The 15,024-nt window shown below is 45.7% G+C and overlaps 1 protein-coding gene across 3 annotated transcripts in view; it reads left to right on the top strand.

Moving 5' to 3' along the window:
* EIF4G3 (eukaryotic translation initiation factor 4 gamma 3) overlaps positions 1–15,024 on the top strand; it is a 114,990-nt gene that overhangs the window by 675 nt on the left and 99,291 nt on the right. The window lies entirely within an intron of this gene.

Below are 15,024 nucleotides of genomic sequence, written 5' to 3'. Positions count from 1 at the left end.
GGAAAGAGTGACTGAGGGAGAGAGTGAGGAGAGGGAGAGAGTGACTGAGGGAGAGAGAGTGACTGAGGGGAGAGTGACAGAGGGAGAGAGTGAGGAAAGAGAGTGACAGAGGGAAAGACTGAGGGAGAGAGTGACTGAGGGGAGAGAGTGACTGAGGGAGAGAGTGACTGAGGGAGAGAGTGACTGAGGGGAGAGAGTGACTGAGGGGGAGACTGAGGGGAGAGAGTGACTGAGGGGGAGACTGAGGGGAGAGAGTGACTGAGGGGGAGACTGAGGGGAGAGAGTGACAGGGAGAGACTGAGGGGAGCGAGTGACGGGGGGGAGCGAGTGACGGAGGGAGCGAGTGACGGAGGGAGCGAGTGACTGAGGAGACAGACAGGGGAGAGAGTGACAGGGGGAGAGAGTGACAGTGGGCAAGACTGAGGGGAGAGGGAGACTGAGGGAAGAGAGTGACAGAGGGGGGAAGTGGCAGAGGGGAGACAGAGGGGAGGGAGTAACGGGGAGAGTGACAGGGGAGACTGAGGGGAGAGAGTGACAGAGGAAGAGAGTGAGGGGATAGAGTGACAGAGGAAGAGAGTGAGGGGATAGAGTGACAGGAAGAGAGTGAGGGGTGAGTGACAGAGGGAGAGAGTGACGGAGAGATTGACAGAGGGAGAGAGTGATGGAGAGAGAGTGACGGAGGGGGAGAGTGACGGAAGGGGCAGTGAGGGGGGGAGAGTGAGGGCGAGACTGACAAGGGGGAGAGTGACAAGGGGCAGGAGAGAGGGAGAGACTGAGGGGTGAGAGTGAGGAAAGAGTGACTGAGGGAGAGAGTGACAGAGGGAGAGACTGAGGGAGAGAGTGACTGAGGGGAGACTGAGGGAGAGAGTGACTGAGGGGAGACTGAGGGAGAGACTGAGGGGAGAGTGACAGAGGGAGAGAGTGAGGAAAGAGAGTGACAGAGGGAAAGACTGAGGGGAGTGACAGGGAGAGAGTGAGGAAAGTGACTGAGGGAGAGACTGAGGGGGAGAGAGTGACTGAGGGGGAGAGTGAGGGGGAGAGTGAGGAGAGAGAGTGACTGAGGGGGAGAGTGAGGAGAGAGAGTGACTGAGGGGGAGAGTGAGGAGAGAGTGACTGAGGAGAGAGAGTGACTGAGGAGAGTGACTGAGGAGAGAGAGTGACTGAGGGAGAGAGTGACTGAGGGAGGGACTGAGGGGAGAGAGTGACAGAGGTAGAGACTGAGGGGAGAGAGTGACGGAGGGAGAGAGTGACGGAGGGAGAGAGTGACGGAGGGAGAGAGTGACGGAGGGAGGGAGAGAGTGACGGAGGGAGAGAGTGAACGAGGGAGAGTAACTGAGGAGACAGACTGAGGGGAGAGAGTGAGGGGAAAGAGTGACAGGGGGAGAGAGTGACAGTGGGCAAGACTGAGGGGAGAGAGTGAGAGGAGAGGGAGACTGAGGGAAGAGAGTGACAGGGGGGAAGTGGCAGAGGGGTGACGGGAGAGTGAGGGGAGAGAGTGACAGGAAGAGAGTGAGGGGAGAGAGTGACAGAGGGAGAGAGTGACAGGGGGAGAGAGTGACAGAGGGAGAGAGTGACAGAGGGAGAGAGTGACAGAGGGAGAGAGTGACAGAGGGAGAGGGTGACAGAGGGAGAGAGTGACAGAGGGAGAGAGTGACAGAGGGAGAGAGTGACAGAGGGAGAGAGACTGAGGGGAGAGAGTGACGGAGAGAGTGACAGGGGGAGAGAGTGACAGTGGGCAAGACTGAGGGGAGAGGGAGACTGAGGGAAGAGAGTGACAGAGGGGGGAAGTGACAGAGGGGAGGGAGTAATGGGGAGAGTGACAGGGGAGACTGAGGGGAGAGAGTGACAGAGGAAGAGAGTGAGGGGATAGAGTGACAGAGGGAGAGAGTGACGGAGAGATTGACAGAGGGAGAGAGTGATGGAGAGAGAGTGACAGAGGGGGAGAGTGACGGAAGGGGCAGTGATGGGGGGAGAGTGAGGGCGAGACTGACAAGGGGGAGAGTGACAAGGGGCAGGAGAGAGGGAGAGACTGAGGGGAGAGAGTGAGGAAAGAGTGACTGAGGGAGAGAGTGAGGAGAGGGAGAGAGTGACAGAGGGAGAGACTGAGGGAGAGAGTGACTGAGGGGAGACTGAGGGAGAGAGTGACTGAGGGGAGACTGAGGGAGAGACTGAGAGTGACCGAGGGAGAGAGTGACAGAGGGAAAGACTGAGGGGAGTGACAGGGAGAGAGAGTGAGGAAAGTGACTGAGGGAGAGACTGACTGAGGGAGAGACTGACAGAGGGAGAGACTGACAGAGGGAGAGACTGACAGAGGGAGAGACTGACAGAGGGAGAGACTGACAGAGGGAGAGACTGACAGAGGGAGAGACTGACAGAGGGAGAGACTGACAGAGGGAGAGACTGACAGAGGGAGAGACTGACAGAGGGAGAGACTGACAGAGGGAGAGTGACTGAGGGGGAGAGTGACTGAGGGGGAGAGTGACTGAGGGGGAAAGAGTGACGGAGGGAGAGAGTGACAGAGGGAGAGAGTGAACGAGGGAGAGTAACTGAGGAGACAGACTGAGGGGAGAGAGTGACAGGGAGAGACTGAGGGGAAAGAGTGACAGTGGGAGAGAGTGACAGTGGGCAAGACTGAGGGGAGAGAGTGAGGGGAGAGGGAGACTGAGGGAAGAGAGTGACAGAGGGGGGAAGTGGCAGAGGGGAGACAGAGGGGAGGGAGTAACGGGGAGAGTGACGGGGGAGACTGAGGGGAGAGAGTGACGGAGGGAGAGAGTGACGGAGGGAGAGAGTGACGGAGGGAGAGAGTGACGGAGGGGGCAGTGATGGGAGAGTGAGGGCGAGACTGACAAGGGGGAGAGTGACAAGGGGCAGGAGAGGGAGAGAGTGACGGATGGGGACTGAGGGAAGAGAGTCACAGAGGCAGAGAGTGATGGGGAGACAAGAGAATTATGCATAGAGAGAGAGACAGGAGGAGACGTGTTTCTCTAAAAATGTGTCTGGACCTTATATTATTTTTTCATGGGATGTCTTATTTTCTGGGGATGTCTTATTTTCATTCCATGAACATCAGTCCACATCTTTCTTCTTCATATGTAATTCCGTCCTCACATTCTGGATCATCAAAGCTCTGAACCCTGAATTCCATCATGAATTTTTTGAGATCCTGTTTCCTTTTTCCATGTACAACAATCTCCTCTTAAGGCCTCTTTCACACTTCCGTCTTTTCAAATCCGTTGCAATGCGTTGTTTTGGGAAAAAAACGGATCCTGCAAATGTGCCCGCAGGATCCTTTTTTTTCCCATAGACTTGTATTAGCGACGGATGGCCTTACGTCGGATCCGTCGTGTCTTGGCGGACCGTCGTCTGGAAAAAAACGTTCAATGTAACGTTTTTTGTCTGCGTCGGGAAAACGTGTCGCGACGGATCCTGCGGCATACGTCGTTGAGTAGAATAGATGCCTATGGACGCAGGATCCGTCGCTGACCGTCACACACTGGAATTCAGCGAAGGATCCAGTTTTCCCCCTCTGAGCACGCCCGAAGGATATTCGGTCTCTCCCCCCCCCCCCCCCCCAGAATTTGTGGACGACGCATCCGTCATTACACTGGATGTGTCGCACACGTTTTTCACTATTTTCATGACATCCGTCATTTTGCTGCACTACGACGGACACAAAAAACGGAAGTGTGAAAGAGGCCTATCACCGCCTGATGAAACCCTATGGGGTTAGAACGATCACCGATGGCTCACACTGTCCCCATACAGATCATGTTATCATCTCCTGCTTACGGTATATACGCGTGTATATATACACACTGCACATTCGTACACGTGTGTGTGTCTGTATGAGCAAACACATAAACGTACGTGTGTGTGTGTATATATATATATATATATATATATATATATATATACACTGTGCTTACATACACGTGTGTTTGTATATATACACACACGCGCACATATACAGTTGTGTGAAAGTCTTTGCCTCGTTGCTGACTTCCTAATCTTTTGCATGTTTGTCACACTTTAATATTTCATATCGCCTGATGTAAATATTAGACAAGGATAACACCAGTAATCACAAAATGCAGTTGTGAAATGAAAGTCTTAATTCTTAAGGGAAAAATAAATCCAAACCTACAGGGCCCTGTGGAAAAAGGTGATTCCCCCCAAAATAAACTTTGGTTTATCACATCTTTGGGAAGCTAACACACAGGCCTGATCATTGCCACACCTGTTCTCAATCAAGAAATCAAATAGGACCTGTCTGACAAAGTGAAATAGACCAAATGTCCTCAAAAGCTAGACATCATGCCGCGATCCAAATAAATTCTTGAATTAATGAGAAACAAACTAATTGAGGTCTTTCAGTCTAGAAAAGGTTATAAAGCAGTTTTTAAAACTTTTGGACTCCAGCGATCCACCGTGACGGCTATTCACCACAAAAGGCGGAAACCTGAAACAGTAGGGAACTCTCTCAGGAGTGGCCGGTTGATAAAAATTTCCATAAGAGCACAGTGGCGACTTATCGAAGAGGTCAAAAAAAGACCCCACAATAACATCCAATGAACCACAGGCCTCACTTACCTCAGTTAAGGTCAGTTCATGACTCCACCATAAGAAATAGACTGGATAAAAATGGCCTGCATAGCAAAGTTTCAAGATGAAAATCACTAGTGAGCAATAAGAACATTAAAGCTTGTCTCAGTTTTGCCAGAAAACATCTTGATAAATCCCTAAGACTTTTGGAGAATACTCTGTGGCCTGACAAGACAAAAATGGTTCTTTTTGGAAGATATGTGTCTTATTACCTCTGGCATAGAAGTAACACAGCATTTCAGAAAAGGAACATCATACCAACAGTAAAATATAGTGGTGGTAGTGTGATGATCTGGGGCTGTTTTGCTGCTTCAGAACCTGGAAGAATTGCTGTGGTAAATGCAACCATGAATTTTGCTGTCTACCAAAAAAATCCTCATTAAGAAGGTCTGGCTTTCTGCTAATGACTAGAGTTGAGCGAATTTGATCGGGTTCCTGCTTATTCAGCAAGCTTTAGTGCTTACCAAATAAGCTGCAAAGGGTACCTGGATACAGGGAGCGCGCCGGCTGATCAGATGTCCGGTGTCGCAGCTACAGTGTCACTCTCACGGCACATGCATGGACAGCCTGTTTGTTGGGCTCTCCCTGCAGAATCGCCAGATCTGTCCACATAAATGGTGTAGTGGAAAAAAGTCAAGACGCCAGAATTTAGTTTTTTTGGTCGGCACAACAATGAATTAAAATGCACTCAAAAGATAATATATGAAAAATGGAGATGCTACGGGTCTCAGAAAATGACGCCTTTTTTTTCTACAAACTTTGGATTTTTTTCTTCCATTTAAATGAAAAATAACCTGCCCATGTTTGGTATCTACGGACTCGTAATGACCTGCAGAATTATAATGGCCAGTCAGTTTTAGCACTTGGTGAACATGGCAAAAAAAAAATCCACAAACAAGTTGTGGAATTGCACTTTTTTTTTTTTTGCAATTTCACCGCACTTGGAATTTTTTTCATGTTTTCAAGTACAGAATATTGTAAAATCAGTGGTGTCATTTAAAAGTATAACTCGTCCCACAAAAAACAAGCCTTCACATGGCCATATTGACGGAAAAATAAAAAAGTTATGGCTCCGGGAAGTAGGGGAGCGAAAAACGGAAATGCAAAAATGAAAAGGGGCTTGTGGGTGAAGGGGTTAAAAGGAACCTGTGATCAGGATTGTGCTCAGTAACTACAGACAGTGTAAGGAAGGTCGGTGCCGTTATACTGACTACACTGGTACCTGTGATCAGGATTGTCCTCAGTGACCAAAGGAAGTGTCAGGTCGGTGCCGTTATACTGATTACACTGATATCTGTGATCAGGATTGTGCTCAGTGACTACAGACAGTGTCAGGTCGGTGCCGTTATACTGATTACACATACGATACGATACACTTTATTGATCCCGTATCGTATCGCATTTCATCACCGGGTATCAGTGTAATCAGTATATCTGCACCTACCTGACACTGCCTGTAGTTACTGAGCACAATCCTGCGGACAGGGTCAAAAACTGCATATTGTGTTATCTTTTTCCTATATTTACATTTTTTTGGTGATCGGAAACCTTTAGCTGTGAAAAATGTGCAAAAGATTAGAAAATCAGGAATATATATATATATATATATATATTTGTCTAAGGGGTACTTCCGTCTTTCTGTCCTCAACTTCCGTAACGGAAATCCCGCATCGCTGATTGGTCTCGCCAGCTGCCTGTCATGGCTGCCGTGACCAATCGTCGACGGGCACAGTCCGATTAGTCCCTCCCTACTCCCCTGCAGTTAGTGCCCGGTGCCCGCATAATCCCCTCCGGTCACCGCTAACACAGGGAAAATGCCAGCGGTAACGCACTCCGTTATCGCTGCTATTAACCCTGTGTGTCCCCAACTTTTTACTATTGATGCTGCCTATGCAGCATCAATAGTAAAAAAAAATGTAATGTTACAGCGTGGGCTGTGTGATATACTGCGTGGGCTGTGCTATATACTACATGGGCAGTGTGATATACTGCGGGGGCTGTGCTATATACTACATGGGCACTGATATACTGCGGGGGCTGTGCTATATACTACATGGGCAGTGTGATATACTGCGAGGGCTGTGCTATATACTACGTGCCCTGTGTTATATACTGCGTGGCCTGTGTTATATACTACGTTGCCTGTGTTATATACTGCGTGGCTGCTATATACTGCGTGGGCTGTGTGATATACTGCGGGGCTGTGCTATATACTATATGGGCTGTGTGATATACTGCGTGGGCTGTGTGATATACTGCGAGGGCTGTGCTATATACTACGTCGCCTGTGTTACATACTGCATGGATGCTATATACTGCGTGGACTGTGTGATATACTGCGGGGCTGTGCTATATACTACATGGGCAGTGTGATACAGTTATATGAAAAAGTTTGGGCACCCCTATTAATCTTAAGCTTAATGTTTTATAAAAATTGTTTTTTTTTGTAACAGCTATGTCAGTTTCATATATCTAATAACTGTTGGACACAGTAATGTTTCTGCCTTGAAATGAGGTTTATTGTACTAACAGAAAATGTGCAATCTGCATTCAAACAAAATTTGACAGGTGCATAAGTATGGGCACCTCACCAGAAAAGTGACATTAATATTTAGTAGATCCTCCTTTTGCAAAAATAACAGCCTCTAGTCGCTTCCTGTAGCTTTTAACCCCTTAAACCCATATGACGTACTATCCCGTCAAGGTGACCTGGGAATTAATTACCAGTGATGGGATAGTACGTCATATGCGATCGGCCGCGCTCACAGGGGGAGCGCGGCCGGGTGTCAGCTGACTATCGCAGCTGAGATCCGGCACTATGTGCCAGGAGCGGTCACGGACCACCCCCGGCACATTAACCCCTGGCACACTGCGATCAAACATGATCGCAGTGTACCAGCGGTACAGGGAAGCATCGCGCAGGGAGGGGGCTCCCTGCGTGCTTCCCTGAGACGATCGGTACAAGGCGATGTACTCACCTTGTACCGAGCGTCTCCTCCCTGCAGTCCCTGGATCCAAAATGGCCGCGGGGCTGCATCCAGGTGCTGCAGGGAGTACTTCCGGGTCCACAGCAGGTGCTGGTAAGCCTGCACGGCTGTCAGTCAGATCAGCGATCTGTGATGTGTCCCCCGGGATAAAGTAAAAAAGTAAAAAAAAAAAAAAAAAAATCCACATGTGTAAAAAAAAATAAAAAATTCCTAAATACAGAAAAAAAAAATATATTATTCCCATAAATACATTTATCTAAATAAAAAAAAACAAGCAATAAAAGTACACATATTAAGTATAGCCGCGTCCGTAACGACCCAACCTATAAAACTGTCCCACTAGTTAACCCCTTCAGTGAACACCGTAAGTAAAAAATAATAAAAACGAGCCAAAAAACGCTTTATTATCATACCGCTGAACAAAAAGTGGAATAACACGCGATCAAAAAGATGGATATAAATAACCATGGTACCGCTGAAAACGTCATCTTGTCCCGCAAAAAACAAGCCACCATACAGCATCATAAGCAAAAAAATAAAAAAGTTATAGTCCTCAGAATAAAGCGATGCCAAAATAATTATTTTTTCTATAAAATAGCTTTTATCGTATAAAAGCTCCAAAACATAAAAAAATGATAAAAATGAGATATCGCTGTAATCGTACTGACCCAACGAATAAAGCTGCTTTATCAATTTTACCAAACGTGGAACGGTATAAACGCCTCCCCCAAAAGAAATTCATGAATAGCTGGTTTTTGGTCATTCTGCCTCACAAAAATCGGAATAAAAAGTGATAAAAAAATGTCATGTGCCCGAAAAAGTTACCAATAAAAACGTCAACTTGTCCCGCAAAAAACAAGACCTCACATGACTCTGTGGACCAAAATATGGAAAAATTATAGGTCTCAAAATGTGGAGACGCAAAAACTTTTTTGCTATAAAAAGCGTCTTTTAGTGTGAGACAGCTGCCAATCATAAAAATCCGATATAAAAAAAACGCTATAAAAGTAAATCAAACCCCCCTTCATCACCCCCTTAGTTAGGGAAAAATACTAAAATTAAAAAAATGTATTTATTTCCATTTTCCCATTAGGGTTAGGGTTAGGGCTAGGGTTAGGGCTAGGGTTGGAGCTAAAGTTAGGGTTAGGGTTGGGGCTAAAGTTAGGGTTGGGGCTAAAGTTAGGGTTAGGGTTGGGGCTAAAGTTAGGGTTAAGGTTGGGGCTAAAGTTAGGGTTAGGGTTTGGATTACATTTACGGTTGGGATTAGGGTTAGGGGTGTGTCAGGGTTAGGGGTGTGGTTAGGGTTACCGTTGGGATTAGGGTTAGGGGTGTGTTTGGAATAGGGTTTCAGGTAGAATTGGGGAGTTTCCACTGTTCAGGCACATCAGGGGCTCTCCAAACGCGACATGGCGTCCGATCTCAATTCCAGCCAATTCTGCGTTGAAAAAGTAAAACGGTGCTCTTTCCCTTCCGAGCTCTCCCGTGCACCCAAACAGGGGTTTACCCCAACATATGGGGTATCAGCGAACTCGGGACAAATTGGACAACAAGGTTGTTATCCTTGGGAAAATAAAAATTTGGGGGGCTAAATATCATTTTTGTGGGAAAAAAAATATTTTTTATTTTCACGGCTCTGCGTTATAAACTGTAGTGAAACACGTGGGGGTTTAAAGTTCTCACAACACATCTAGATAAGTTCCTTGGGAGGTCTAGTTTCCAATATGGGGTCACTTCTTGGGGGTTTCTACTGTTTGGGTACATCAGGGACTCTGCAAATGCAACGTGACGCCTGCGGACCAATCCATCTAAGTCTGTATTCCAAATGGCGCTCCTTTCCTTCCGAGCTCTGCCATGCGCCCAAACAGTGGTTCCCCCCCACATACGGGGTATCAGCGTACTCAGGACAAATTGGACAACAACTTTTGGGGTCCAATTTCTCCTGTTACCCTTGGGAAAATACAAAACTGGGGGCTTATAAATAACTTTTGTGGAAAAAAAAAAGAATTTTTATTTTCACGGCTCTGCGTTATAAACCGCAGTGAAACACTTGGGGGTTCAAAGCTCTCAAAACACATCTAGATAAGTTCATTAGGGGGTCTGCTTTCCAAAATGGTGTCACTTGTGGGGGTTTTAATGTTTCGGCTCTCCAAACGCGACATGGTGTCCCATCTCAATTCCAGTCAATTTTGCATTGAAAAGTCAAACTCCTTCCCTTCCGAGCTCTGCTATGCGCCCAAACAGTGGTTTACCCCCACATATGGGGTATCGTCGTACTCAGGACAAATTGCACAACAACTTTTGTGGTCTAATTTCTTCTCTTACCCTTGGGAAAATAAAAAAATTGGGGGCGAAAAGATCATTTTTGTGAAAAAATATGATTTTTTATTTTTACGGCTCTGCATTATAAACTACTGTGAAGCACTTGTTGGGTCAAAGTGCTCACCACACATCTAGATAAGTTCCTTAGGGGGTCTACTTTCCAAAATGGTGTCACTTGTGGGGGGGTTTCAATGTTTACGCACATCAGGAGCTCTCCAAACGCAACATGGCGTCCCATCTCAATTCCAGTCAATTTTGCATTGAAAAGTAAAATGGCGCTCCTTTCCTTCCGAGCTCTGCGGTGCGCCCAAACAGTGGTTTACCCCCACATATGGGGTATCAGCGTACTCAGGACAAATTGTACAACAACTTTTGGGGTCCATTTTCTCCTGTTACCCTTGGTAAAATAAGACAAATTGGAGCTGAAATAAATTTTGTGTGAAAAAAAGTTAAATGTTCATTTTTATTTAAACATTCCAAAAATTCCTGTGAAACACCTGAAGAGTTAATAAACTTCTTGAATGTGGTTTTGAGCACCTTGAGGGGTGCAGTTTTTAGAATGGTGTCAAACTTGGGTATTTTCTATCATATAGACCCCTCAAAATGACTTCAAATGAGATGTGGTCCCTAAAAAAAAATGGTGTTGTAAAAATGAGAAATTGCTGGTCAACTTTTAACCCTTATAACTCCCTAACGAAAAAAAAATTTTGGTTACAAAATTGTGCTGATGTAAAGTAGACATGTGGGAAATGTTACTTATTAAGTATTTTGCATGACATATCTCTGTGATTTAAGGGCATAAAAATTCAAAGTTGGAAAATTGCGAAATGTTCAAAATTTTCGCCAAATTTCCATTTTTTTCACAAATAAACGCAAGTTATATCAAATAAATTTTACCACTATCATGAAGTACAATATGTCACGAGAAAACAATGTCAGAATCGCCAAGATCCGTTGAAGCGTTCCAGAGTTATAACCTCATAAAGGGACAGTGGTCAGAATTGTAAAAATTGGCCCGGTCATTAACGTGCAAACCACCCTCGGGGCTTAAGGGGTTAATGAGTTCCTGGATGAAGGTATTTTTGACCATTCCTCTTTACAAAAAAATTCCAGTTCAGTTAAGTTTGATGGTCGCCGAGCATGGACAGCCCTCTTCAAATGATCCCACAGATGTTCAATGATATTCAGGTCTGGGGACTGGGATGGCCATTCCAGAACAGTGTAATTGTTCCTCTGCATGAATGCCTGAGTAGATTTGGAGCGGAGTTTTGGATCATTGTCTTGCTGAAAGATCCATCCCCTGCGTAACTTCAACTTTGTCACTGATTCATGAACATTATTGTCAAGAATCTGCTGATACTGAGAGGAATCCATGCGTCCCTCAACTTTAACAAGATTCCCGGTGCCGGCATTGGCCACACAGCCCCAAAGCATGATGGAACCTCCACCAAATTTTACTGTGGGTAGCAATTGTTTTTCTTGGAATGCTGTGTTTTTTTTGCTGCCATGCATAACGCCTTTTTGTATGACCAAACAACTCAATCTTAGTTTCATCAGTCCACAGGACCTTCTTCCAAAAAGAAATTGGCTTCTCCAAATGTGCTTTTGCATACCTCAGCCGACTCTGTTTGTGGCGTGCTTGCAGAAACGGCTTCTTTCGCATCACTCTCCCATACAGCTTCTCGTGCAAAGTGCGTTGTATAGTTGACCGATGCACAGTGACACCATCTGCAGCAAATTGATGCTGCAGCTCTCTGGAGGTGGTCTGAGGATTGTCCTTGACTGATCTCACCATTCTTCTTCTCTGCCTTTCTGATGTTTTTCTTGGCCTGCCACTTCTAGCCTTAACAAGAACTGTACCTGTGTTCTTCCATTTCCTTACTATGTTCCTCACAGTGGAAATTGACAGGTTAAGGCCATGTTCAAACTTCGCAGTTTTTACCGCGGATCCGCGGCGATTTTGATGCTGCGGGTCCGCAGCAGTTTCCATAGCGTTTACATTAACATGTAAACCCTATGGAAACCGCAAACCGCAGTGCACATGCTGCGGGAAAAACCGCGCAGAAACGCAGCGGTTTACAACCCGCAGCATGTCACTTCTTTGTGCAGAATCGCAGCGATTCTGCACCCATGGGAATGCATTGATCCGCTTACTTCCCGCATGGGGCTGTGCCCACGATGCGGGAAGTAAGGGGATAAAATACGGTTGCTACCCGGGGTGGAGGAGAGGAGACTCTCCTCCAGGCCCTGGGAAGCATAAATAGTGTAAAAAAAAAAGAATTAAAATAAAAAATGATGCTATACTCACCTCTCAGCGCTGCACGCGGCCGTCCGGTCAGAGTTGCTGTGCGAGCAGGACCTGCGGTGACGTCGCGGTCACATGACCGTGATGACGCCGCGGTCACATGACCGTGACGTCACGAAGGTCCTTCTCGGCACAGCATCTTTGGAACCGGAGCGCCGCGTGCAGCGCCGAGGAGATCCGGACATCAGAGGGTGAGTATAACCAATTTTTATTATTTTTACCATTACTATTGATGCTGCATATTGCTGCATATGCAGCATCAATAGTATAGGAGTAATCCCGCAGCGGAAATCGCAAAACAAACCGCGATAAATCTGCAGGGATAACCGCAGCGGTTTTGCCCTGCAGATTTATCAATTCCGCTGCGGGAGAACCCGCAGAGCACGCCGCAGAGTGTGCACATAGCCTAAATCTCTGAGACAGCTTTTTGTATCCTTCCCCTGAACAACTATGTTGAATAATCTTTGTTTTCAGATCATTTGACAGTTGTTTTGAGGAGCCCATGATGCCACTCTTCAGAGGAGATTCAAACAGGAGAACAACTTGCAAGTGGCCACTTTAAGTATCTTTTCTCATGATTGCATACACCTGGCTATGAAGTTCAAAGCTCAATGAGGTTACAAAACCAAAAAAAGTGCTTTAGTAAGTCAGTAAAAAGTAGGTAGGAGTATTTAAAACAAGAAAATGATAAGGGTGCCCATACTTATGCACCTGTCAAATTTTGTTTGAATGCAGATTGCACATTTTCTGTTAGTACAATAAACCTCATTTCAAGGCAGAAACATTACTGTGTCCAACAGTTATTAGATATATGAAACTGAAATAGCTGTTGCAAAAAAACCAAATTTTATAAAACATTAAGCTTAAGATTAATAGGGGTGGCCAAACTTTTTCATATAACTGTATACTGCGTGGGCTGTGTGATATACTGCGGGGCTGTGCTATATACTACATGGGCTGTGTGATATACTATGTGGGCTGTGTTATATACTGCGTGGGCTGTGCTATATACTACGTGCCCTGTGTTATATACTGCATGGCCAGTGTTATATACTACGTGGGCTGTGTTATATACTGTGTGGCTGCTATATACTGCGTGGGCTGTGTTATATAGTACGTGGGCTGTGTTATATACTGCGTGGCCTGTATTAACGCATTGGGTATTCTAGAATATGTATGAATGTATGTATATAGCAGCCACATAGTATATAGCACAGGCCACGTACTATTTGTCTGCTATATACTACATGGCTCCTATATACTACGTGGCCTGTGCTATATACTATGTGGCTGCTATATACATACATACATACATACATACATACATACATACATACATACATACATACATATTCTAGAATACCCGATGCGTTAGAATCAGGCCACCATCTAGTATATTTATACAGGCGCTTCTCACAAAATTAGAATATCATCAAAAAGATCATTTATTTCAGTTCTTCAATACAGAAAGTGAATCTCATATATTCTATAGAGTCACTACACACAGAGAGATCTATTTCACGTGTTTATTTCTGTTAATGTTGATGATTATGGCTTACAGCCAATGACAACCCGAAAGTCATTATCTCAGTAAATTAGAATACTTTATAACACCAGGTTGAAAAAATGATTGTAAAATCCGAAATGTCGTCCTACTGAAATGTATGATCAGTAAATACACTCAATACTTGGTCTTTGTTACTTTTGCATCAATTACTGCATCAATGCGGCGTGGCATGGAGGCGATCAGCTTGTGGCACTGCTGAGGGGTTATGGAAGCCCAGGTTGCTTTGATAGAAGCCTTCAGCTCGTCTACATTGTTGGGTCTGGTGTCTCATCTTCCTCTTGACAATACCCCATAGATTCTTTATGGGGTTAAGGTCAGGCGAGTTTGCTGCCAATCTAGCCCAGTGATACTGTTGTTTTTACACCAGGTATTGGTACTTTTGGCAGTGTGGACAGGGGCCAAGTCCTGCTGGAGAATTACATTTCCATCTCCAAAAAGCTTTTCGGCAGAGGGAAGCATGAAGTGCTCTAAAATGTCCTGGTAGACGGCTGCGCTGACTTTGGTCGTGATAAAACACAGTGGACCTACACCAGCAGATGACATGGCTCCTCAAACCATCACTGATTGTGGAGACTTCACACTAGACCTTCAGCAGCTTGGATTGTGGCCTCTCCACTTTTCCTCCAGACTCTGAGACCTTGATTTCCAAATGAAATGCATAATTTACTTTCATCTGAACACAACACCTTGGACCACTGAGCAACAGTCCAGCTCTTTTTCTCCTTGGCCCAGGTAAGACGCTTCTGCCGTTGTCTATTGGTCATGAGTGGCTGACACAAGGAATTTGACACTTGTAGCCCATGTCCTGGATACGTCTGTGTGAGGTGGCTCTTGGAGTAATGACTCCAGCAGCAGTCCACTCCTTGTGAATCTCCCCCACATTATTGAATGGCCTTTTCTTAACAATCCTTTCCAGGCTGCGGTTATCCCGGTTGCTTGTGCACCTTTTTCTACCACACTTTTTCCTTCCACTCCACTTTCCATTAATATGCTTGGATACAGCGCTCTGTGAACATCCAGCTTCTTTAGCAATGACCTTTTGTGGCTTCCCCTCCTTGTGGAGTGTGTCAATGACGCCTTCTGGACATCTGTCAGGTCAGCAGTCTTCCCCATGATTGTGGAGCTACTGAAACAGACTAAGGACCTTTATAAACACTTAGGAAGCCTTTACAGGTGTTTATTGTTAATTATTCTAATGTACTGAGATAATGACTTTTGGGTTTTCATTGGCTGTAAGCCATAAT

The sequence above is a fragment of the Ranitomeya variabilis genome, chromosome 4 (assembly GCF_051348905.1).
Source record: "Ranitomeya variabilis isolate aRanVar5 chromosome 4, aRanVar5.hap1, whole genome shotgun sequence".
NCBI classification, from domain to species: domain Eukaryota; kingdom Metazoa; phylum Chordata; class Amphibia; order Anura; family Dendrobatidae; genus Ranitomeya; species Ranitomeya variabilis.
The sequence above is the reverse complement of the archived record's forward strand: the minus strand, read 5'-3'. Positions and strand labels throughout refer to the sequence as shown.